The sequence below is a fragment of the Schistocerca nitens genome, chromosome 1, assembly GCF_023898315.1.
Source record: "Schistocerca nitens isolate TAMUIC-IGC-003100 chromosome 1, iqSchNite1.1, whole genome shotgun sequence".
NCBI classification, from domain to species: domain Eukaryota; kingdom Metazoa; phylum Arthropoda; class Insecta; order Orthoptera; family Acrididae; genus Schistocerca; species Schistocerca nitens.
Genome location: NC_064614.1, coordinates 792,735,691 through 792,758,998, shown reverse-complemented (window position 1 = coordinate 792,758,998; position 23,308 = coordinate 792,735,691). Strand labels below are relative to the sequence as shown.

General features: G+C 48.7%; 25 non-coding genes across 25 annotated transcripts; all 25 read right to left on the bottom strand.

The window, feature by feature from the left end:
• Window positions 1-240: 240 nt before the first annotated feature.
• Window positions 241-312, bottom strand: Trnae-cuc (transfer RNA glutamic acid (anticodon CUC)). Its single transcript has one exon. It is a non-coding gene; the product is annotated as a tRNA-Glu (tRNA).
• A 282-nt stretch (window positions 313-594) lies between these two features.
• Trnal-cag (transfer RNA leucine (anticodon CAG)) lies at window positions 595-676 on the bottom strand. Its single transcript has one exon. It is a non-coding gene; the product is annotated as a tRNA-Leu (tRNA).
• An 80-nt stretch (window positions 677-756) lies between these two features.
• Trnal-uag (transfer RNA leucine (anticodon UAG)) lies at window positions 757-838 on the bottom strand. The gene has a single exon. It is a non-coding gene; the product is annotated as a tRNA-Leu (tRNA).
• A 758-nt stretch (window positions 839-1,596) lies between these two features.
• Window positions 1,597-1,668, bottom strand: Trnah-gug (transfer RNA histidin (anticodon GUG)). The gene has a single exon. It is a non-coding gene; the product is annotated as a tRNA-His (tRNA).
• Window positions 1,669-2,054: 386 nt separating this feature from the next.
• Trnae-cuc (transfer RNA glutamic acid (anticodon CUC)) lies at window positions 2,055-2,126 on the bottom strand. Its single transcript has one exon. It is a non-coding gene; the product is annotated as a tRNA-Glu (tRNA).
• A 282-nt stretch (window positions 2,127-2,408) lies between these two features.
• On the bottom strand, window positions 2,409-2,490 carry Trnal-cag (transfer RNA leucine (anticodon CAG)). The gene has a single exon. It is a non-coding gene; the product is annotated as a tRNA-Leu (tRNA).
• An 80-nt stretch (window positions 2,491-2,570) lies between these two features.
• Window positions 2,571-2,652, bottom strand: Trnal-uag (transfer RNA leucine (anticodon UAG)). Its single transcript has one exon. It is a non-coding gene; the product is annotated as a tRNA-Leu (tRNA).
• A 758-nt stretch (window positions 2,653-3,410) lies between these two features.
• Window positions 3,411-3,482, bottom strand: Trnah-gug (transfer RNA histidin (anticodon GUG)). Its single transcript has one exon. It is a non-coding gene; the product is annotated as a tRNA-His (tRNA).
• A 386-nt stretch (window positions 3,483-3,868) lies between these two features.
• Trnae-cuc (transfer RNA glutamic acid (anticodon CUC)) lies at window positions 3,869-3,940 on the bottom strand. The gene has a single exon. It is a non-coding gene; the product is annotated as a tRNA-Glu (tRNA).
• A 282-nt stretch (window positions 3,941-4,222) lies between these two features.
• Window positions 4,223-4,304, bottom strand: Trnal-cag (transfer RNA leucine (anticodon CAG)). The gene has a single exon. It is a non-coding gene; the product is annotated as a tRNA-Leu (tRNA).
• Window positions 4,305-4,384: 80 nt separating this feature from the next.
• Window positions 4,385-4,466, bottom strand: Trnal-uag (transfer RNA leucine (anticodon UAG)). Its single transcript has one exon. It is a non-coding gene; the product is annotated as a tRNA-Leu (tRNA).
• A 758-nt stretch (window positions 4,467-5,224) lies between these two features.
• Window positions 5,225-5,296, bottom strand: Trnah-gug (transfer RNA histidin (anticodon GUG)). The gene has a single exon. It is a non-coding gene; the product is annotated as a tRNA-His (tRNA).
• A 6,370-nt stretch (window positions 5,297-11,666) lies between these two features.
• Trnal-cag (transfer RNA leucine (anticodon CAG)) lies at window positions 11,667-11,748 on the bottom strand. Its single transcript has one exon. It is a non-coding gene; the product is annotated as a tRNA-Leu (tRNA).
• Window positions 11,749-11,828: 80 nt separating this feature from the next.
• Trnal-uag (transfer RNA leucine (anticodon UAG)) lies at window positions 11,829-11,910 on the bottom strand. Its single transcript has one exon. It is a non-coding gene; the product is annotated as a tRNA-Leu (tRNA).
• Window positions 11,911-12,668: 758 nt separating this feature from the next.
• On the bottom strand, window positions 12,669-12,740 carry Trnah-gug (transfer RNA histidin (anticodon GUG)). Its single transcript has one exon. It is a non-coding gene; the product is annotated as a tRNA-His (tRNA).
• A 6,296-nt stretch (window positions 12,741-19,036) lies between these two features.
• Window positions 19,037-19,108, bottom strand: Trnah-gug (transfer RNA histidin (anticodon GUG)). Its single transcript has one exon. It is a non-coding gene; the product is annotated as a tRNA-His (tRNA).
• A 386-nt stretch (window positions 19,109-19,494) lies between these two features.
• On the bottom strand, window positions 19,495-19,566 carry Trnae-cuc (transfer RNA glutamic acid (anticodon CUC)). Its single transcript has one exon. It is a non-coding gene; the product is annotated as a tRNA-Glu (tRNA).
• A 282-nt stretch (window positions 19,567-19,848) lies between these two features.
• On the bottom strand, window positions 19,849-19,930 carry Trnal-cag (transfer RNA leucine (anticodon CAG)). The gene has a single exon. It is a non-coding gene; the product is annotated as a tRNA-Leu (tRNA).
• An 80-nt stretch (window positions 19,931-20,010) lies between these two features.
• On the bottom strand, window positions 20,011-20,092 carry Trnal-uag (transfer RNA leucine (anticodon UAG)). The gene has a single exon. It is a non-coding gene; the product is annotated as a tRNA-Leu (tRNA).
• A 758-nt stretch (window positions 20,093-20,850) lies between these two features.
• Trnah-gug (transfer RNA histidin (anticodon GUG)) lies at window positions 20,851-20,922 on the bottom strand. The gene has a single exon. It is a non-coding gene; the product is annotated as a tRNA-His (tRNA).
• Window positions 20,923-21,308: 386 nt separating this feature from the next.
• Window positions 21,309-21,380, bottom strand: Trnae-cuc (transfer RNA glutamic acid (anticodon CUC)). The gene has a single exon. It is a non-coding gene; the product is annotated as a tRNA-Glu (tRNA).
• A 282-nt stretch (window positions 21,381-21,662) lies between these two features.
• Window positions 21,663-21,744, bottom strand: Trnal-cag (transfer RNA leucine (anticodon CAG)). The gene has a single exon. It is a non-coding gene; the product is annotated as a tRNA-Leu (tRNA).
• An 80-nt stretch (window positions 21,745-21,824) lies between these two features.
• On the bottom strand, window positions 21,825-21,906 carry Trnal-uag (transfer RNA leucine (anticodon UAG)). Its single transcript has one exon. It is a non-coding gene; the product is annotated as a tRNA-Leu (tRNA).
• A 758-nt stretch (window positions 21,907-22,664) lies between these two features.
• Trnah-gug (transfer RNA histidin (anticodon GUG)) lies at window positions 22,665-22,736 on the bottom strand. Its single transcript has one exon. It is a non-coding gene; the product is annotated as a tRNA-His (tRNA).
• Window positions 22,737-23,122: 386 nt separating this feature from the next.
• Window positions 23,123-23,194, bottom strand: Trnae-cuc (transfer RNA glutamic acid (anticodon CUC)). Its single transcript has one exon. It is a non-coding gene; the product is annotated as a tRNA-Glu (tRNA).
• Window positions 23,195-23,308: the final 114 nt, after the last annotated feature.

Here is a 23,308-nt window from a genome sequence, read left to right as displayed (position 1 = left end):
AGGACACTAACTACAGTGGTTAGCTGCATTCACCTCCGTGGCAATATCTTGCAGTCCTCCAAGCCTCTTGACTACAGGTACCCGTATGTGGCTGGATAACAAGTGGATAGATGCCGCATCTCTCTCGCCGTCAGGTGTTGCCACGAATCATACTTAACGTGGCTTTCTGCACGCGTCAGCGTAGCGTCAGTCGAGCTAAGTCGGGACAAGTCGCATAAGAGGAGCAACAAAAACGCGCATTTCCGGTACCGGGAATCGAACCCGGGCCTCCTGGGTGAGAGCCAGGTATCCTAGCCACTAGACCACACCGGATAACGGCGGCAGCGCTCTTCCAGCGAACACAGCAACCACGCACGGTTAACTGTCGACAACTGTAAAAAATCCACTCTCTCGCGTTATAGAACGGCGTGCTCCGGACGCATTTCGTGGAGACGAACGCCAGCAATGATGAGAGCAAAAGGCGCCTCCAAATCCTGTCGTTGCACCACGCACTGTTCTACGGCAATTCACGAAGCAGAAGCTCACGCCTTGTTGTGCTGTTTTCTTTGCAGGCAATAAGCGCAGCCGTCTTCGACACAGGAAACATTACACGTTTGGCAGCTGTGGGGTTGGAACCCACGCCTCTCAAGAGACTGGTGCCTGAAACCAGCGCCTTAGACCGCTCGGCCACGCTACCTACACAACACGCGCGTCACAAGAGCTGCGTCCTACGCCACGAGAACACACCGCAGCGGCACAAAAGTGAGACGTAAAAATTGGCAACGGTGGGATTCGAACCCACGCCTCCGAAGAGACTGGTGCCTAAAACCAGCGCCTTAGACCGCTCGGCCACGTTACCGCTGGAGCACGAGCGGCGAAACGTTTCCTTTGTAGTACAAAGATCACTCCGAAATGTAAGTGTCTTGGCAATCGCTGTGCCATGTATTTCCACTGCTCTCCCACTGGAAGCGTCTCTTTAGGCCATCCACAACAAGAAAATGCCGTGCCCGCCGTATGGTAGCGACGCCACTTGTCTGTAGCTGTCGTAGTTAAGGAGACAGCATCGAGAGACGTTTTCGTGCTGTGACCAGGTTTCGAACCTGGGCTTTCCGTAACCACTAAAGTATCATAGCTGTACCTGTCAGGCGGAGCTAGAATGCTCCATGTAACAAACATATGTGAGCTCAAGGAGGTTACACGTGAAGAGAAAGCGGCAGGTTAACACGACTACAGCAAAACCCCTGGCAGCGCTGGGATTCGAACCGACGCCTACGAAGAGACTGGTGCCTTAAACCAGCGCCATAGAGCGCTCGGCCATGCTACGTGCGCTGCAATGGGCACCAGTGTTCCTAGCATTTGTAGAAACAGTGCACGCCACAGCTTCCTGTTCTGCTGGGGCTGGCTGCTCATCCATCGCACTTCAAAACAACTGCCCTTTTCGACTACAGAGAGCAGCGGACGTCTGCGCTCTGGGAGGCGACATTACGTGTTGGTGAGGAAGTGATAGTGCAAACTGCGGCCTGCGGAACACGAGTGACAAAATCAAGAGAGCACTGTCATTTCGAGTACTCGTGCACTATCGCTATTGCAACGGCAGTAAGGCAAAACTTTCAAAATTGCCGTGACCAGGATTCGAACCTGGGTTATTGCGGCCACAACGCAATGTCCTAACCACTAGACGATCACGGCCACGGCCACGAAGCCACCCACGAAAGCAGCTGGCAGGAATGCAAGTGGCGATACACAGCAAAGCCTAGGCCAAGGTGTACGCCACAGCAGTGTCAGACACGGTCCGCATCACGTGTATACGAGCAAATGAACGTTGCTGCGCTGTCAGGACACTAACTACAGTGGTTAGCTGCATTCACCTCCGTGGCAATATCTTGCAGTCCTCCAAGCCTCTTGACTACAGGTACCCGTATGTGGCTGGATAACAAGTGGATAGATGCCGCATCTCTCTCGCCGTCAGGTGTTGCCACGAATCATACTTAACGTGGCTTTCTGCACGCGTCAGCGTAGCGTCAGTCGAGCTAAGTCGGGACAAGTCGCATAAGAGGAGCAACAAAAACGCGCATTTCCGGTACCGGGAATCGAACCCGGGCCTCCTGGGTGAGAGCCAGGTATCCTAGCCACTAGACCACACCGGATAACGGCGGCAGCGCTCTTCCAGCGAACACAGCAACCACGCACGGTTAACTGTCGACAACTGTAAAAAATCCACTCTCTCGCGTTATAGAACGGCGTGCTCCGGACGCATTTCGTGGAGACGAACGCCAGCAATGATGAGAGCAAAAGGCGCCTCCAAATCCTGTCGTTGCACCACGCACTGTTCTACGGCAATTCACGAAGCAGAAGCTCACGCCTTGTTGTGCTGTTTTCTTTGCAGGCAATAAGCGCAGCCGTCTTCGACACAGGAAACATTACACGTTTGGCAGCTGTGGGGTTGGAACCCACGCCTCTCAAGAGACTGGTGCCTGAAACCAGCGCCTTAGACCGCTCGGCCACGCTACCTACACAACACGCGCGTCACAAGAGCTGCGTCCTACGCCACGAGAACACACCGCAGCGGCACAAAAGTGAGACGTAAAAATTGGCAACGGTGGGATTCGAACCCACGCCTCCGAAGAGACTGGTGCCTAAAACCAGCGCCTTAGACCGCTCGGCCACGTTACCGCTGGAGCACGAGCGGCGAAACGTTTCCTTTGTAGTACAAAGATCACTCCGAAATGTAAGTGTCTTGGCAATCGCTGTGCCATGTATTTCCACTGCTCTCCCACTGGAAGCGTCTCTTTAGGCCATCCACAACAAGAAAATGCCGTGCCCGCCGTATGGTAGCGACGCCACTTGTCTGTAGCTGTCGTAGTTAAGGAGACAGCATCGAGAGACGTTTTCGTGCTGTGACCAGGTTTCGAACCTGGGCTTTCCGTAACCACTAAAGTATCATAGCTGTACCTGTCAGGCGGAGCTAGAATGCTCCATGTAACAAACATATGTGAGCTCAAGGAGGTTACACGTGAAGAGAAAGCGGCAGGTTAACACGACTACAGCAAAACCCCTGGCAGCGCTGGGATTCGAACCGACGCCTACGAAGAGACTGGTGCCTTAAACCAGCGCCATAGAGCGCTCGGCCATGCTACGTGCGCTGCAATGGGCACCAGTGTTCCTAGCATTTGTAGAAACAGTGCACGCCACAGCTTCCTGTTCTGCTGGGGCTGGCTGCTCATCCATCGCACTTCAAAACAACTGCCCTTTTCGACTACAGAGAGCAGCGGACGTCTGCGCTCTGGGAGGCGACATTACGTGTTGGTGAGGAAGTGATAGTGCAAACTGCGGCCTGCGGAACACGAGTGACAAAATCAAGAGAGCACTGTCATTTCGAGTACTCGTGCACTATCGCTATTGCAACGGCAGTAAGGCAAAACTTTCAAAATTGCCGTGACCAGGATTCGAACCTGGGTTATTGCGGCCACAACGCAATGTCCTAACCACTAGACGATCACGGCCACGGCCACGAAGCCACCCACGAAAGCAGCTGGCAGGAATGCAAGTGGCGATACACAGCAAAGCCTAGGCCAAGGTGTACGCCACAGCAGTGTCAGACACGGTCCGCATCACGTGTATACGAGCAAATGAACGTTGCTGCGCTGTCAGGACACTAACTACAGTGGTTAGCTGCATTCACCTCCGTGGCAATATCTTGCAGTCCTCCAAGCCTCTTGACTACAGGTACCCGTATGTGGCTGGATAACAAGTGGATAGATGCCGCATCTCTCTCGCCGTCAGGTGTTGCCACGAATCATACTTAACGTGGCTTTCTGCACGCGTCAGCGTAGCGTCAGTCGAGCTAAGTCGGGACAAGTCGCATAAGAGGAGCAACAAAAACGCGCATTTCCGGTACCGGGAATCGAACCCGGGCCTCCTGGGTGAGAGCCAGGTATCCTAGCCACTAGACCACACCGGATAACGGCGGCAGCGCTCTTCCAGCGAACGCAGCAACCACGCACGGTTAACTGTCGACAACTGTAAAAAATCCACTCTCTCGCGTTATAGAACGGCGTGCTCCGGACGCATTTCGTGGAGACGAACGCCAGCAATGATGAGAGCAAAAGGCGCCTCCAAATCCTGTCGTTGCACCACGCACTGTTCTACGGCAATTCACGAAGCAGAAGCTCACGCCTTGTTGTGCTGTTTTCTTTGCAGGCAATAAGCGCAGCCGTCTTCGACACAGGAAACATTACACGTTTGGCAGCTGTGGGGTTGGAACCCACGCCTCTCAAGAGACTGGTGCCTGAAACCAGCGCCTTAGACCGCTCGGCCACGCTACCTACACAACACGCGCGTCACAAGAGCTGCGTCCTACGCCACGAGAACACACCGCAGCGGCACAAAAGTGAGACGTAAAAATTGGCAACGGTGGGATTCGAACCCACGCCTCCGAAGAGACTGGTGCCTAAAACCAGCGCCTTAGACCGCTCGGCCACGTTACCGCTGGAGCACGAGCGGCGAAACGTTTCCTTTGTAGTACAAAGATCACTCCGAAATGTAAGTGTCTTGGCAATCGCTGTGCCATGTATTTCCACTGCTCTCCCACTGGAAGCGTCTCTTTAGGCCATCCACAACAAGAAAATGCCGTGCCCGCCGTATGGTAGCGACGCCACTTGTCTGTAGCTGTCGTAGTTAAGGAGACAGCATCGAGAGACGTTTTCGTGCTGTGACCAGGTTTCGAACCTGGGCTTTCCGTAACCACTAAAGTATCATAGCTGTACCTGTCAGGCGGAGCTAGAATGCTCCATGTAACAAACATATGTGAGCTCAAGGAGGTTACACGTGAAGAGAAAGCGGCAGGTTAACACGACTACAGCAAAACCCCTGGCAGCGCTGGGATTCGAACCGACGCCTACGAAGAGACTGGTGCCTTAAACCAGCGCCATAGAGCGCTCGGCCATGCTACGTGCGCTGCAATGGGCACCAGTGTTCCTAGCATTTGTAGAAACAGTGCACGCCACAGCTTCCTGTTCTGCTGGGGCTGGCTGCTCATCCATCGCACTTCAAAACAACTGCCCTTTTCGACTACAGAGAGCAGCGGACGTCTGCGCTCTGGGAGGCGACATTACGTGTTGGTGAGGAAGTGATAGTGCAAACTGCGGCCTGCGGAACACGAGTGACAAAATCAAGAGAGCACTGTCATTTCGAGTACTCGTGCACTATCGCTATTGCAACGGCAGTAAGGCAAAACTTTCAAAATTGCCGTGACCAGGATTCGAACCTGGGTTATTGCGGCCACAACGCAATGTCCTAACCACTAGACGATCACGGCCACGGCCACGAAGCCACCCACGAAAGCAGCTGGCAGGAATGCAAGTGGCGATACACAGCAAAGCCTAGGCCAAGGTGTACGCCACAGCAGTGTCAGACACGGTCCGCATCACGTGTATACGAGCAAATGAACGTTGCTGCGCTGTCAGGACACTAACTACAGTGGTTAGCTGCATTCACCTCCGTGGCAATATCTTGCAGTCCTCCAAGCCTCTTGACTACAGGTACCCGTATGTGGCTGGATAACAAGTGGATAGATGCCGCATCTCTCTCGCCGTCAGGTGTTGCCACGAATCATACTTAACGTGGCTTTCTGCACGCGTCAGCGTAGCGTCAGTCGAGCTAAGTCGGGACAAGTCGCATAAGAGGAGCAACAAAAACGCGCATTTCCGGTACCGGGAATCGAACCCGGGCCTCCTGGGTGAGAGCCAGGTATCCTAGCCACTTTTTTTTTTTTTTTTTGGGCCTCCCATCTCCCCTTCTAGCCCTTCCATTCGCTCTCCTTCATGCGCCTTCTTCGGCGAGCTTCATTGCTAAAATCAAATGATACGCTCCTTCGCACGTAGGGTAATCCATACCAAACGTGGTGAGAAAAGTAAATTTCTCCATCCAAATGAACTTGTTCTGTAACGGTGGATGGTGTTTCAAAATGAGTGAACATGATCTGTTGAAAATTGTGGATAAAGAAAGAAAAGTTAATTGGAAAACTGAAAAACATAGAACTGCTAAATTTTTTTTTTTTTTCCTTTTTCTTTTTTTTTTCCCATGCGGATTCAGGCATAGAATGCAAGGCCTTTTCAGGGTTCTGCGAAGGCCTTCACGGCTACCGTAGCGGCCCTGGGGCCCATGAGGTCCCCACCGTACTTCGCCCTTAGCAGCAATCCCCTACTTTGGCGTGCAAACGTCGATATTTTATCCGCGATTCGTCATTGCGTACTTCATCCGATGCCTTGTTTGTCAAATAATATTTTTAGCATGTTACCATACAATGTCTTGTTGTGTCGTTGTCCACATATTTTATAATATTCCAGTAATACATGTTGCTCATAGTCCAGTACGTCGGGCAGGCCGAGGTTATTAATGACATAATTGACATAGTTCCCCAGGAGCCATAGGGTAACATTATTCTTCTGAATAGGGAAAGCAACGCTTTCGGGGTTGACGAGAATGTCGACAGTAAGGTGTCTGCCGTCGTTCCTATTGATAAACGCCACCTGTTGGCGGACTCTGTCCCAAATGACCTGGTAGCCGTTGCATATGAGACGATGCCGTAGGGTGTCTATCACATTACAACGTGGACACTGATTTGTGTCACTCAATCCTATAGACTGTAATCTTTCATTTGTGGCAACGGTATTATTGACAACCTTGTACCAGGCACCGCGCACATTGGTGGACAGTACTTTATTGCTTATGTTCTTCCATATATTTTGCCAATTTCGGGTGGGATATTTTGATTCCATTCTGTTTCGGTTGTCCTTTGTAGTAAGGCAATCCATGATGAAACTACAGTTTCTTTTGGTCCTATCCGCGACAATGCAGTGCAGATAACTGAGTTCTAAATAGTAGAATCTGATGTGCTGCAATTTGTAAGATATTTTACTTACATTAATAGGTGATTCCATACTCTCCGGTTTAAGGATTTGGAAAAGTTTCGATGATAAATTATTGTGGCGGTCTTCTAAAAGCTGAAGTGTACGCTTGATATAAAGAGCCGTAGTTTTGCGGCGGATATCGGTCAGTCCGAGGCCTCCTTCTCTCGGTTTTAATGTTATAGTACTGGCTGCCACTTTAAATATCTCACCTCTCCAAACATACTGGCAGATGAAGCTCATGATGGTTTTGGATATCGCTTTAGGTATCGGCAGTATTTGACCTACATATACTGCTTTCGAAAGGACAGCGCAGTTGATTAATTGCACCCTTTGGATAATGTTCAAGTCTCTAAGTCGGTTCATTATTAAAGTACCTCGAATACTATGTAAGACCTTCTTCCAGTTGAATGTCGTTGTTTGCAGGGGGCATCGGTAGAACCTCACACCTAACGCAGTGTGATGGTCTACAGACCTGGCCCATTCGAGGGCAGTGTTCCTGAAGCCATGGAGATTTAGAAAGGAGCTTTTCATATCGTTGATCTGCGCTCCCGTTGCGAAGCAGTAAAGGCGAACAATCTCTCTCAGTCTTACAACGTCGTCATTACTTCTGACGATGACTCCGACGTCGTCGGCGTAAGCGTTGGTAGCGTTACTGACCCCTGAAATTGAGATGCCTTCTAATTCCTTGTTTAATCGTTTCAGCAAAGGTTCTAGTGCTACCACAAATAGCATCATTGATAAAGGACTGCCCTGCGGGACACCATTTGCTATTTCGACATCTTGAGTATAGTGTCCATTTATTAAAATTTTGGTTTTCATGCCTTGCAATAGATTTTTTAAGACAATTAAAAATTCGTCGTTAAAACCTATATGCATCAGAGTGGTAAATAAATATTCATGGTTGACCCTATCAAAGGCTTTAGAAAAATCGATAAAAACGAGGCCAGCCTTCGTCAATGTCGTTGAGAAGATACTGATTATGTCCCTGTATTCGCAGACTGTTTTAAAAATATTCCGACCCGGGAGACACGTTTGATGGGGACCAATTACTGTATCAAACACCGGTCGGAGTCTGTTTTTTACTACCCTGGCAATAATCTTATAATCAGAGTTCATTAAGGATATCGGTCTCATTTTGTTGAGCTGTTTGACATCCGAAGTGTTTCCCTTAGGAAGTAAAACAGTGACACACTCTTTCATTTCGTCAGGTATGTGCCCTCCACTCAAGATGTCGTTGACGACTTGCGTGAATTTATTCCTTATAATATGCCAATATTTGGAATAAAATTCTACGGGTAAACCGTCGGGCCCAGGTGATTTTTTAACAGGTGAGCTTTTAATTTCTTCTAAAATGTCTTCAGACAGGATTTCAACAGTGAGGCTCCTGTTGTGTTCTGCAGTTACTAGTTGTTCCATATCACAGTTTCGGAGCAGTTCCTGTCCATGATCTGGGTTATACTGGTGAGCACTGTACAATTGATGATAATACCTATGAGCCTCGTTTAAAATATCTTTTTGTTGAGTTAAAATACTTTGATCTTCGGAGAGCAATGACTGAATAAAATTTCTTCGACGATTTTTTTCGTGCTGGAGTAGGTGAAAGAGTGAAGCGTGTTCTTCTTCCACTGTGGTTTGAACTCGTGATTTTATTGTCAGTCCTTCCAGCTGTTTGCGTTTAAGACTAAGAAGTTCGGCCTTGACCTGTTTGATACCCGTTCTGACAGCCGCGGACATTGGCATAGCATAAAGGTCACGCAGACAAGTATAATAGAAGTCGACAGTGCGCCGAGACCAAAGTGCCCTTTCCCTACTGTAAGAAATTAGAGTAGATCGAAGTTTCTTTTTGGCGCATAAAGTCCACCAATCTATCGTTGACCGGTATTTGTGGCTTTGTCGGAGTGAAAGTTGCCAAGAAGCTTCTAACTGCTCAGTTAGGGCGTTATCTCGAAGCATGGCGGTATTTAATTTCCAAAAAGGACGGCCCCAGTATGTCTTCTGTTTAGGAAGTCCAATGCTGCACCTTAGTGCTAGATGGTCGGAAAAGTAAGTTGGTATTCGTTCGACGCCACTGATTTTGCTGGCTAAATTTGAACTTACGTATATGCGGTCGATCCGACTTTGCGCTTTAGTGCTAAAATATGTGTACTGGACAGACACGGGGTATTTGACCTCCCAAGCGTCCCGCCATTTCATTGTTTTCACAAGACCGTCTAATTCTGGGGAGAAATTGAAATTTGGCGTTTGGTCTTTCCTGTGTAGGACACAATTCCAGTCACCTCCGACTATTACATCAACGGGATTTTCCTTTAGTAAATACACTAGATCATTTTTAAAAAAATTGGCTCTTTCCGTTCGACCACTGCTTCCCGAAGGTACATAAACATTTATAATTGTAACACCGAAAATCTTAAAACTGATTCCCCGCCCCGATTCCAACATGGTGACATCTGTTATTGCAATACCTTCCTTGACCAGGACAGCGGTGCCGCAAGCGCCTTCTGAGGCGACATTGAGAATTGCAGTAAATCCCGGAACATACAAATTCGAAAAACACACTTCTTGAAAAAGCGCAATATCGGTATCGGACTGATATATGAAGTCCCGGAGGGCAGCAATTTTAGTTGCACTCTGGATCTTGTTAATATTAACAGTCATAACGTGATACGTTTGATCCATGAGCAGGCTGTTATTGTTTACTTGACTTGCCGGCGATTAGGCATATGTAGTCCGAATTCACGTGTCATTCGTGGGCTCAAAGTGTAGTCGTGAGTTTGAGATGTTGCGGTTAACATGCCATACCATTGTTCGCAGATACATGTGGCATTGTTGTCTCCGTATCGTCTGCCCATTCATAACGACTATTTTGGGTAGATGGTCTACGTTGGGAATTTGGAACGTCCTGATGGTCTGAAAATTCGAGGCCCGGTGCTCCTTCGTCCCGGACATCGTTCTCAGGTGATGTCCGTAGATGCGATGTTATGCTGCCGACCTCAGGTTCCCTCCGGCCATGGTCTTCGATCGTTGTCTGTTCCTGAATGCTCCTCAACCTATCCCGCAGAGCCGGGGCTAAGCTTTCAGCAGCCTGGTGTGCTAACCGCTTTTTGCGACGTTTCCTAGCTTTCCGAGGCGATCTTGACCGCTCTGGAGACGAATCGGGGGACTTTTCGGACGAATGCGGAGACGAAGTCGGCGATGCAAGCCGGTCCTGTGTCCGAGTCGAAGATCCAACGCTGCTCTTTTCACCAGGCGTGGAAGAAGGTTCTACCGCAGTTAGACTCGCCTCTGTCGCAGGGGGCCTGTCAGCCGCGCTGTGGGAAGCAGAACCGTAGTCATTGACTCCTTGTGTCAGTTGGATGGTCGAGTGATCTATGACCATATCTTGCCCAACAATATTCTTAACTGGATCGTCCGTTTCCGCTACTTTCGTGTTGGTCTCGTCCTGTCGTTCGCAATCAGGCGGTTGCAGGGAGGTATCCACAGTAACCGCAGAAGGTTCTGCTCGCGAGCTACGAGAAGGATCGGCACAGTCGTAAGGTACAGGTACCTGACTTTCACTGGTGGTGCGCTGGGGCGCTGTATGGTTAGTCATAGCTACGGATCTACCACTGTCTATATGGCTGAAAACACTCTCGGGATGCTCGCATTGGTCCCCCAGTTCGAAAGATGTCTGCCGAGCTGATCGCAAAGGTGACGTGGCAGCAGCGTACGTCATCGGCAGGTGAACTACAGGCCCTGCACCTGCGGACTCTACACGTGATAATTGAGGAACCCTCCGTCTACTGCACTCAGCACGTACGTGCTCTGTCGAGTTACAAATGGCACAGGTACGAGGCTGTCCATCGTAAATGATCAACGCACGGTATCCTCCAATATTGACAAAGGAAGGGATGTGCTTGAGAAGTTCCATCTTAACCTGGCGAACGCCATTCAAAACGGGAAACATGTGTGGTTCCGACCACAATTCCGCAACATTGGAAATTACTCTGCCATACGCCCCGAGAACACGATTGATTTCGACTACAGGCATTTCAAAAGGAAGCTCAAATACTCTTACTGTTCGGATTCCCATCCCAGCATAGGATACTACGACATCGCTAACTGAACCGTCTAAGTGATTAAACTTAATAATACCTCCACATTGTTCAACAATTGCGACACATTTAGCAGGGTCAGCCAATTTCACATATGCCGAGTTAGTCACAAACGATAAATGAACTCCAACTAAATCATCTTTAGTAATTCCAACTTTTTCTGTGAGCCACAGTTTGATTTCAAAAGCTTTCGGTCGCACGAAATTTCTATCGAAAGCGAATTTAATCGTGTCTTTTCTCATTTTCATCAAATCAATACACAATTAAGTGAAGTAATGCGCTTGCGAGCCGGCCTACCTGGCTCGCAGGAAAACAGCCTTGTTGACACGAAACGTCCGCAGCGGCCGCCACACGTCCGTCTCGCGCCGAAGACGAGGCGCGAATGCCACTAGACCACACCGGATAACGGCGGCAGCGCTCTTCCAGCGAACACAGCAACCACGCACGGTTAACTGTCGACAACTGTAAAAAATCCACTCTCTCGCGTTATAGAACGGCGTGCTCCGGACGCATTTCGTGGAGACGAACGCCAGCAATGATGAGAGCAAAAGGCGCCTCCAAATCCTGTCGTTGCACCACGCACTGTTCTACGGCAATTCACGAAGCAGAAGCTCACGCCTTGTTGTGCTGTTTTCTTTGCAGGCAATAAGCGCAGCCGTCTTCGACACAGGAAACATTACACGTTTGGCAGCTGTGGGGTTGGAACCCACGCCTCTCAAGAGACTGGTGCCTGAAACCAGCGCCTTAGACCGCTCGGCCACGCTACCTACACAACACGCGCGTCACAAGAGCTGCGTCCTACGCCACGAGAACACACCGCAGCGGCACAAAAGTGAGACGTAAAAATTGGCAACGGTGGGATTCGAACCCACGCCTCCGAAGAGACTGGTGCCTAAAACCAGCGCCTTAGACCGCTCGGCCACGTTACCGCTGGAGCACGAGCGGCGAAACGTTTCCTTTGTAGTACAAAGATCACTCCGAAATGTAAGTGTCTTGGCAATCGCTGTGCCATGTATTTCCACTGCTCTCCCACTGGAAGCGTCTCTTTAGGCCATCCACAACAAGAAAATGCCGTGCCCGCCGTATGGTAGCGACGCCACTTGTCTGTAGCTGTCGTAGTTAAGGAGACAGCATCGAGAGACGTTTTCGTGCTGTGACCAGGTTTCGAACCTGGGCTTTCCGTAACCACTAAAGTATCATAGCTGTACCTGTCAGGCGGAGCTAGAATGCTCCATGTAACAAACATATGTGAGCTCAAGGAGGTTACACGTGAAGAGAAAGCGGCAGGTTAACACGACTACAGCAAAACCCCTGGCAGCGCTGGGATTCGAACCGACGCCTACGAAGAGACTGGTGCCTTAAACCAGCGCCATAGAGCGCTCGGCCATGCTACGTGCGCTGCAATGGGCACCAGTGTTCCTAGCATTTGTAGAAACAGTGCACGCCACAGCTTCCTGTTCTGCTGGGGCTGGCTGCTCATCCATCGCACTTCAAAACAACTGCCCTTTTCGACTACAGAGAGCAGCGGACGTCTGCGCTCTGGGAGGCGACATTACGTGTTGGTGAGGAAGTGATAGTGCAAACTGCGGCCTGCGGAACACGAGTGACAAAATCAAGAGAGCACTGTCATTTCGAGTACTCGTGCACTATCGCTATTGCAACGGCAGTAAGGCAAAACTTTCAAAATTGCCGTGACCAGGATTCGAACCTGGGTTATTGCGGCCACAACGCAATGTCCTAACCACTAGACGATCACGGCCACGGCCACGAAGCCACCCACGAAAGCAGCTGGCAGGAATGCAAGTGGCGATACACAGCAAAGCCTAGGCCAAGGTGTACGCCACAGCAGTGTCAGACACGGTCCGCATCACGTGTATACGAGCAAATGAACGTTGCTGCGCTGTCAGGACACTAACTACAGTGGTTAGCTGCATTCACCTCCGTGGCAATATCTTGCAGTCCTCCAAGCCTCTTGACTACAGGTACCCGTATGTGGCTGGATAACAAGTGGATAGATGCCGCATCTCTCTCGCCGTCAGGTGTTGCCACGAATCATACTTAACGTGGCTTTCTGCACGCGTCAGCGTAGCGTCAGTCGAGCTAAGTCGGGACAAGTCGCATAAGAGGAGCAACAAAAACGCGCATTTCCGGTACCGGGAATCGAACCCGGGCCTCCTGGGTGAGAGCCAGGTATCCTAGCCACTTTTTTTTTTTTTTTTTTTTTTTTTTTTTTTTCTTTTTTTTTTCAGTAATAGGCAGGGGGAGGCAAAGCGGGCAGGGGTCAAAAATAATCTGAGGCCTGGCCGCAATGTCTCCACCATACCCATCACTGATTTTCGACTTTGTCCCTCCTATGGTCCAAAAATACAACTGCCGCCTTTGGCAATTTTTTAAAATGTATTTAATTTTTTTTTTTTTTTTTTTTTTTTTTGTAATTTGTGTTTCCTCTTTTTTGTATGGTTTTTTATATTATCATGATTAAATGAAAAGAATTGTTTCTTGAACTAAGTAATTGCCCTTCATGTGCATGAAATGAAAAATATAACTCAATCTTCTACCTGTTGTTCCTTTCATTTTTTTTGAAGTTTTTTTTTTTTTTATTTATTTTTTTATCAGTTGTCGTTTTTGACCATTTTGTCATAATGGAAAATCAACAAAAATGAAAGTATAAGAAATGAAACACACAATGCTTCTGCACATAGTAATATATTCACTCAATACTGTGTGCTTTAGGTTGATGGTTATTAGCCTATTCCCATTCTATCAAATATAATTTGTAACATATTACCATATTTCTTCTTGTGGTCCGCATAAGTACGTATTTTGTGGTATTTGCACTGTAAGTATATCTGGAAATCTGTAACGGTGTCAGTTCCAGCGTCATGAGTTACGTAAGTTACATAATTTCCCAGGAGCCAATAAACAGCATTATTCTTCGTCTCTGGAAAATAACGGTCTTGTGGTCTGTGCAGCACTGACAGCGAGATGTACTGTGGTGAAGACCTTGTAATGAGAGCTATTTGCACTTTGAGCCAATTCCAGATATATATATTGCCGCCGCAAGTGTATCTGTGGATAATTGTGTCCACTAGTCGACATCGTTGACATAGATCGGTGTCACTGAGGCCAATTTCATATAATCTTTCGTTGGTGCTAATGATATTATTAACGGCTTTGTACCATGCTGTTCTTATGTCAGAAGATAAAACTTTTAAATTGATGTTTTGCCAGATAGCAGTCCAGTGTATGTGAGGAAACTGTCTCTCTACTTTATTCTTTCCTTCACATGTCTGCCAGAGCCGCATAATGTCTTTTGACGTTAGGTGACGTAGCCGTGTAGCTTCGTCCCTCAAGTAGCTAAGTTCAATATAAAAGGCTCGCACGTGCTGGAGACGATTGTTAATTTTTTGCACATCAATAGGAGGCTGCAGGCTGCGAGGTTTGAGAATTTCAAAAAGTCGGCTTGAAATACTTTCCGGTACTTCTCTAATGATAGTTAGTTGCCTTTTGACGAAGAGGGCAGAGGCTTTGTTGGTAATATTGATTAGACCTAAACCACCATTTCTGGGATGTAAGGTGGCCACTTTGGCGGTTACTCGAAACAGTTCTCCTTTCCACAGAAAATTTGTGATTCTGGACGTTATGTTCCTGGCTATCATTTTGGGTAGTGGAAAGAGCTGAGCAGTGTGGTATGCTGTAGCTAAGATACACGTGTTGATGTACTTAATCCTCTGAATCTGATTCATGTTCCGTGATAAATTTTCCATTATAGCACCCTGCACTTTCCGTGCCGCAGCTTTCCAATTCAACGCAGTCATTTTCATTGGGCATGCGGTTAATGTAACACCAAGCGTCGTATGCTGCCTGACCAGCTTTGCCCACTCTACGTTTATGTGCTCAAAACCCCTAAGATGTAAAATTTTGCTTTTCTTTTCATTTGAATTTGCCCCAGACGCACTGCAGTAAGTCTGAATCACTGCAGCTAACGTAGCTACATCGTCATTATTTCTGATTATGACGCCTACATCATCAGCATAAGCTTTTATAGCTGTTTTGCACCCTGACAGTGTTATTCCTGTTAATTTATCGTGAATACGTTTAAGAAATGGGTCCAGTGAAATGGCAAAGAGTGACATAGAAAGGGGGCTTCCCTGAGGAACACCGCGTCGTATTTGAAATTTTCGCGTAGCCTGACTGTTAACTGCTATGCATGCGTTTATTCCTGTCGCCACGTTTTTTATTACGTTTAAGGCTCGTTCTTGGAAACCAAGTTTTTTTAACGTCTTGAAGAGGTAGAGATGATTCACGAGATCGAATGCTTTATGGAAATCCAGGAAAACCAGGGCACATTTGATGTTAGTGACTGAAGTGATTGCAATTATATCCCGAAATTCCGCTAAATTATGAAACAGAGTTTTACCTGCAATGCAGTGTTGATACGGACTAATCAGTCTACTTGCTAAGGATGAAATTTTCTTGTTGAGAATTCTTGCTACTATTTTATAGTCCGCATTGAGCAACGAAATCGGTCGGAAGTTAGTAAGATCTGTGTGTCCTTTAGTTTTGGGGATAAGGACTATTTTACTTTCTTTAAATTCAGAGGGTAACATTGCGCCCTGAAGAACTTCATTTACAATCGCTGTAATTGTCCCTCCCACTATCGGCCAATAGTGGACATAAAATTCTGCTGGTAGACCATCAGGACCCGGGGATTTTTTCAGAGGGGAGTTACACAGAGTCTCATAAACGTCCTCATTACATACGTGCGACAGGAAGGTAACGTTGTCATCATCCGTCAGCTGTGGCACAAGAAAGTCGAGGAAATCATCAATAGATTCCTCGCAGCTGGAATTTTCAGAATATAATTTATCGAAGTAGCGATAGATCTCATTCAGAATCTCCTTCTGTGTCCTAAGACTTGTACCATTCGGCGTCCGTAATTCGTCGATAAGCATTGTTCTTCTGTTTTTAGCGTGCTTCAGAAGGTGGTATAGGGAAGTTGTTTCGTCGTCTGATACAGATTTCGCCTTGGATTTTATTTTAAGTCCTTCCAGTTGATGCCTCTTAATGCTAAGTAATTTAGCCTTAATTTTTTTGATATCTGTCAGGCGAAGATGTGAACCAGATGTTTGACCATATAGCTCTCTGAGTACTGAGTAATAGAACTCTATAGTGTTTTTAAGATCTCTGGCCCTCTGAAAGCTATATTGCATGATCGTCTTCCTAAGTTTCGGCTTTGTCATTTTTGTCCACCAGTCTATGGTAGTCGCGTATCTAGGAAGAGCACGCAGGCACAACGCCCATGCGTCTTTTATCTGATCTTCTAATTCACGGTCTGGTAACAGCGAGACATTTAAATTCCACTGGTTTTTGAAGCGGCGGATTGGCTGCGCTTGTAAATTGATACAGGCCAACACACCGGAATGGTCCGAAAAGTAGACAGGAATTGTTTCTGTTTTCAATAGAGCTGTTTCGAGATTTTCGGTAATGTAGAATCTATCGAGTCTACTGCATGCATTGGATGTTGCATAAGTGTACTCGACAATAGCAGGGTGTTTGCATTCCCAAGCATCCTTTAGCTTTAAGCTAGTAACGAGATGTTTTAATTCAGCAGAATAATTAAAATTCGGACTCTGATCTTTCCTGTTGAGGACGCAATTAAAATCACCTCCCATTATAAGGCGACTGGGGTTTTTGCGTAATAAATATATTACCTCGTCTTTAAAAAATCGTGTTCTGTCAGATCTATGTGAGCTGCCGGAAGGGGCATACAAGTTAATAAGGGACACGTCATAAATCTTGAGCCCTATTCCCCTTCCAGATTCCAGTCGTTCTACTTCCGTTACTGGAATCCCATCTCGGATTAAAAAAGCTGTCCCCACGCTAGTTTCGTGGGAGACATTTAGGTGAGCAACATACCCGGGAATATTTAAATCCGACGTGACAACTTCCTGCAGCAGGGCTATATCAGTTCCCGAATCATATAAAAATTCTTTTAGCGCTGCTATTTTCAATGCCGACCGTATTTTATTAATGTTGACAGTAGCAATAGTATAACACTGGGTCATTGCGCTATTACTCGTTGGATGTGAGGACAGTGAATAAATAACATGCTACTAAATTATTACTTAGGAGACACAGAAAATTTAGACAGAACAGAACGTCCCATTGAGAGGTTGCAAATTACAGTATTGGTGCAGTCTAGGTTTGAGATTTTCCTCCTGAGTCAGTAGAAGATTGATTATCAGGAAGTTCCTCAGGAGATTCTTTCAATGACCCGTGCCTGACAGTTTCGTAACGCACATTATGGGGTTGCGTGGTACCTTTCGCGCTCTTTAACTTCGCTTGATTACGAGGAGCATTGACATTCGGTTGCGGCTTTATCTTCCTTCGTGGGGCATCCGAAGGCTCTGTAACGGGTTTTGTGGTGGTCGGTTGTGACGCCGATCCTGTCGGGTCGTCCAACTGTAAGACACGGCCGGTACTGCTTAGTCCTGTCGTGTGATCTGTACCGTTCGGGGAAGCACTAGCCGTTACAGAGGGTTGAGCCAGACACACTAATTGTGTCTCGTGATTGTCAGAAGTCTGCTCGTCTGTGCAAACTGTGTCGCCTCCTGATGTTTCGCGGTTATTGCTAGAAACATCCCCGTCTTCGCAGTTTCCCACCAACTGTTTACGTTCTGATTGATTACAAGCTTCCATCTGTATTTCCTGGAGGTGTGGCATTACCTCCTCCTCGCATTGTTTTTGTTTGCGCACGGAGTGAGATTTGTCAGACAACTCGTCGTCAGAACAGCTATCAGTTATCTCATGGGGCCGTTTTTTTGTCTGCAATTCGGAGGATGCGGGGGTATCAGGATCAGCCTTTTTATCTAAACATGGAAATTGAGTAATATCATTGACGGATAAATCAGCGTGGTTTGCTTGGGCAGTATCCACACCCAACGGGACTGATACATTATTTGGCAAGACATCGTTTAGGGTAAGTTTCTGGCGTTGCGTTAGGTTACTTTTCAATACAAAAACCCGCCGCGGACAATCCTGTCTAAAGTGGCCAGACTCATTACAAACATGACAGGTCGGTACTTGACCTGAATACACAATTTGCGCCTTGTAGCCATTTACAAATATATGAGACGGAATATTGGTCTTGATGTCCATCTCCACAGATCGAATTCCGTTAAAACACTGTAGTTTGTAGTGACGAGACCAACGTTCATTATTAACAGATTTAACGTCACCATACTTGCAAAGCGCATCCTTAATTAAATCATTATCAATTTCAATAGGTAAGTTAAGCACGCGAACGGTAGTGTAAACAATATCAGCTCGCCAGATCCGAACTTTGCTCTTCGAGCCGTCTCTGTGAATGAATTCTACTTCACTACCCCACTTTGCTAAAAGTCTATCTATCGTCACCGAGCTCTCAAACTTAACAAAAATACAGTATTTATCATTGTCTAACTGCATGGTATGGACGGAATCAGAGTTGACACCAATTACCTCAGTTATCCAATCGTGTATTTCCAGTGACGTTGGCTGGATATGACGGGTTTCCTTGTCGAAAGCGAAGACCAGTGTGTTTTTCCTGACGTTCGTAGACATGATTCAGAACAGGGATGAAACTCCGGTTAAAAAACCGAAATTCCGGTGGGAGACAGAACGGTGATGAACAGCCAAACACTGACAAAGATACACAAACACGAAGATGAACGGACAGACAGCAAAGACGACAACAGCAGAACACCTATGTAAACAACACAATCGGAGCGCAGCAGTACACACGTCCACACGGTAGCACAGCTGAAGCGCGACGAACTTCCTGTTCTGCTGGGGCTGGCTGCTCATCCATCGCACTTCAAAACAACTGCCCTTTTCGACTACAGAGAGCAGCGGACGTCTGCGCTCTGGGAGGCGACATTACGTGTTGGTGAGGAAGTGATAGTGCAAACTGCGGCCTGCGGAACACGAGTGACAAAATCAAGAGAGCACTGTCATTTCGAGTACTCGTGCACTATCGCTATTGCAACGGCAGTAAGGCAAAACTTTCAAAATTGCCGTGACCAGGATTCGAACCTGGGTTATTGCGGCCACAACGCAATGTCCTAACCACTAGACGATCACGGCCACGGCCACGAAGCCACCCACGAAAGCAGCTGGCAGGAATGCAAGTGGCGATACACAGCAAAGCCTAGGCCAAGGTGTACGCCACAGCAGTGTCAGACACGGTCCGCATCACGTGTATACGAGCAAATGAACGTTGCTGCGCTGTCAGGACACTAACTACAGTGGTTAGCTGCATTCACCTCCGTGGCAATATCTTGCAGTCCTCCAAGCCTCTTGACTACAGGTACCCGTATGTGGCTGGATAACAAGTGGATAGATGCCGCATCTCTCTCGCCGTCAGGTGTTGCCACGAATCATACTTAACGTGGCTTTCTGCACGCGTCAGCGTAGCGTCAGTCGAGCTAAGTCGGGACAAGTCGCATAAGAGGAGCAACAAAAACGCGCATTTCCGGTACCGGGAATCGAACCCGGGCCTCCTGGGTGAGAGCCAGGTATCCTAGCCACTAGACCACACCGGATAACGGCGGCAGCGCTCTTCCAGCGAACGCAGCAACCACGCACGGTTAACTGTCGACAACTGTAAAAAATCCACTCTCTCGCGTTATAGAACGGCGTGCTCCGGACGCATTTCGTGGAGACGAACGCCAGCAATGATGAGAGCAAAAGGCGCCTCCAAATCCTGTCGTTGCACCACGCACTGTTCTACGGCAATTCACGAAGCAGAAGCTCACGCCTTGTTGTGCTGTTTTCTTTGCAGGCAATAAGCGCAGCCGTCTTCGACACAGGAAACATTACACGTTTGGCAGCTGTGGGGTTGGAACCCACGCCTCTCAAGAGACTGGTGCCTGAAACCAGCGCCTTAGACCGCTCGGCCACGCTACCTACACAACACGCGCGTCACAAGAGCTGCGTCCTACGCCACGAGAACACACCGCAGCGGCACAAAAGTGAGACGTAAAAATTGGCAACGGTGGGATTCGAACCCACGCCTCCGAAGAGACTGGTGCCTAAAACCAGCGCCTTAGACCGCTCGGCCACGTTACCGCTGGAGCACGAGCGGCGAAACGTTTCCTTTGTAGTACAAAGATCACTCCGAAATGTAAGTGTCTTGGCAATCGCTGTGCCATGTATTTCCACTGCTCTCCCACTGGAAGCGTCTCTTTAGGCCATCCACAACAAGAAAATGCCGTGCCCGCCGTATGGTAGCGACGCCACTTGTCTGTAGCTGTCGTAGTTAAGGAGACAGCATCGAGAGACGTTTTCGTGCTGTGACCAGGTTTCGAACCTGGGCTTTCCGTAACCACTAAAGTATCATAGCTGTACCTGTCAGGCGGAGCTAGAATGCTCCATGTAACAAACATATGTGAGCTCAAGGAGGTTACACGTGAAGAGAAAGCGGCAGGTTAACACGACTACAGCAAAACCCCTGGCAGCGCTGGGATTCGAACCGACGCCTACGAAGAGACTGGTGCCTTAAACCAGCGCCATAGAGCGCTCGGCCATGCTACGTGCGCTGCAATGGGCACCAGTGTTCCTAGCATTTGTAGAAACAGTGCACGCCACAGCTTCCTGTTCTGCTGGGGCTGGCTGCTCATCCATCGCACTTCAAAACAACTGCCCTTTTCGACTACAGAGAGCAGCGGACGTCTGCGCTCTGGGAGGCGACATTACGTGTTGGTGAGGAAGTGATAGTGCAAACTGCGGCCTGCGGAACACGAGTGACAAAATCAAGAGAGCACTGTCATTTCGAGTACTCGTGCACTATCGCTATTGCAACGGCAGTAAGGCAAAACTTTCAAAATTGCCGTGACCAGGATTCGAACCTGGGTTATTGCGGCCACAACGCAATGTCCTAACCACTAGACGATCACGGCCACGGCCACGAAGCCACCCACGAAAGCAGCTGGCAGGAATGCAAGTGGCGATACACAGCAAAGCCTAGGCCAAGGTGTACGCCACAGCAGTGTCAGACACGGTCCGCATCACGTGTATACGAGCAAATGAACGTTGCTGCGCTGTCAGGACACTAACTACAGTGGTTAGCTGCATTCACCTCCGTGGCAATATCTTGCAGTCCTCCAAGCCTCTTGACTACAGGTACCCGTATGTGGCTGGATAACAAGTGGATAGATGCCGCATCTCTCTCGCCGTCAGGTGTTGCCACGAATCATACTTAACGTGGCTTTCTGCACGCGTCAGCGTAGCGTCAGTCGAGCTAAGTCGGGACAAGTCGCATAAGAGGAGCAACAAAAACGCGCATTTCCGGTACCGGGAATCGAACCCGGGCCTCCTGGGTGAGAGCCAGGTATCCTAGCCACTAGACCACACCGGATAACGGCGGCAGCGCTCTTCCAGCGAACGCAGCAACCACGCACGGTTAACTGTCGACAACTGTAAAAAATCCACTCTCTCGCGTTATAGAACGGCGTGCTCCGGACGCATTTCGTGGAGACGAACGCCAGCAATGATGAGAGCAAAAGGCGCCTCCAAATCCTGTCGTTGCACCACGCACTGTTCTACGGCAATTCACGAAGCAGAAGCTCACGCCTTGTTGTGCTGTTTTCTTTGCAGGCAATAAGCGCAGCCGTCTTCGACACAGGAAACATTACACGTTTGGCAGCTGTGGGGTTGGAACCCACGCCTCTCAAGAGACTGGTGCCTGAAACCAGCGCCTTAGACCGCTCGGCCACGCTACCTACACAACACGCGCGTCACAAGAGCTGCGTCCTACGCCACGAGAACACACCGCAGCGGCACAAAAGTGAGACGTAAAAATTGGCAACGGTGGGATTCGAACCCACGCCTCCGAAGAGACTGGTGCCTAAAACCAGCGCCTTAGACCGCTCGGCCACGTTACCGCTGGAGCACGAGCGGCGAAACGTTTCCTTTGTAGTACAAAGATCACTCCGAAATGTAAGTGTCTTGGCAATCGCTGTGCCATGTATTTCCACTGCTCTCCCACTGGAAGCGTCTCTTTAGGCCATCCACAACAAGAAAATGCCGTGCCCGCCGTATGGTAGCGACGCCACTTGTCTGTAGCTGTCGTAGTTAAGGAGACAGCATCGAGAGACGTTTTCGTGCTGTGACCAGGTTTCGAACCTGGGCTTTCCGTAACCACTAAAGTATCATAGCTGTACCTGTCAGGCGGAGCTAGAATGCTCCATGTAACAAACATATGTGAGCTCAAGGAGGTTACACGTGAAGAGAAAGCGGCAGGTTAACACGACTACAGCAAAACCCCTGGCAGCGCTGGGATTCGAACCGACGCCTACGAAGAGACTGGTGCCTTAAACCAGCGCCATAGAGCGCTCGGCCATGCTACGTGCGCTGCAATGGGCACCAGTGTTCCTAGCATTTGTAGAAACAGTGCACGCCACAGCTTCCTGTTCTGCTGGGGCTGGCTGCTCATCCATCGCACTTCAAAACAACTGCCCTTTTCGACTACAGAGAGCAGCGGACGTCTGCGCTCTGGGAGGCGACATTACGTGTTGGTGAGGAAGTGATAGTGCAAACTGCGGCCTGCGGAACACGAGTGACAAAATCAAGAGAGCACTGTCATTTCGAGTACTCGTGCACTATCGCTATTGCAACGGCAGTAAGGCAAAACTTTCAAAATTGCCGTGACCAGGATTCGAACCTGGGTTATTGCGGCCACAACGCAATGTCCTAACCACTAGACGATCACGGCCACGGCCACGAAGCCACCCACGAAAGCAGCTGGCAGGAATGCAAGTGGCGATACACAGCAAAGCCTAGGCCAAGGTGTACGCCACAGCAGTGTCAGACACGGTCCGCATCACGTGTATACGAGCAAATGAACGTTGCTGCGCTGTCAGGACACTAACTACAGTGGTTAGCTGCATTCACCTCCGTGGCAATATCTTGCAGTCCTCCAAGCCTCTTGACTACAGGTACCCGTATGTGGCTGGATAACAAGTGGATAGATGCCGCATCTCTCTCGCCGTCAGGTGTTGCCACGAATCATACTTAACGTGGCTTTCTGCACGCGTCAGCGTAGCGTCAGTCGAGCTAAGTCGGGACAAGTCGCATAAGAGGAGCAACAAAAACGCGCATTTCCGGTACCGGGAATCGAACCCGGGCCTCCTGGGTGAGAGCCAGGTATCCTAGCCACTAGACCACACCGGATAACGGCGGCAGCGCTCTTCCAGCGAACACAGCAACCACGCACGGTTAACTGTCGACAACTGTAAAAAATCCACTCTCTCGCGTTATAGAACGGCGTGCTCCGGACGCATTTCG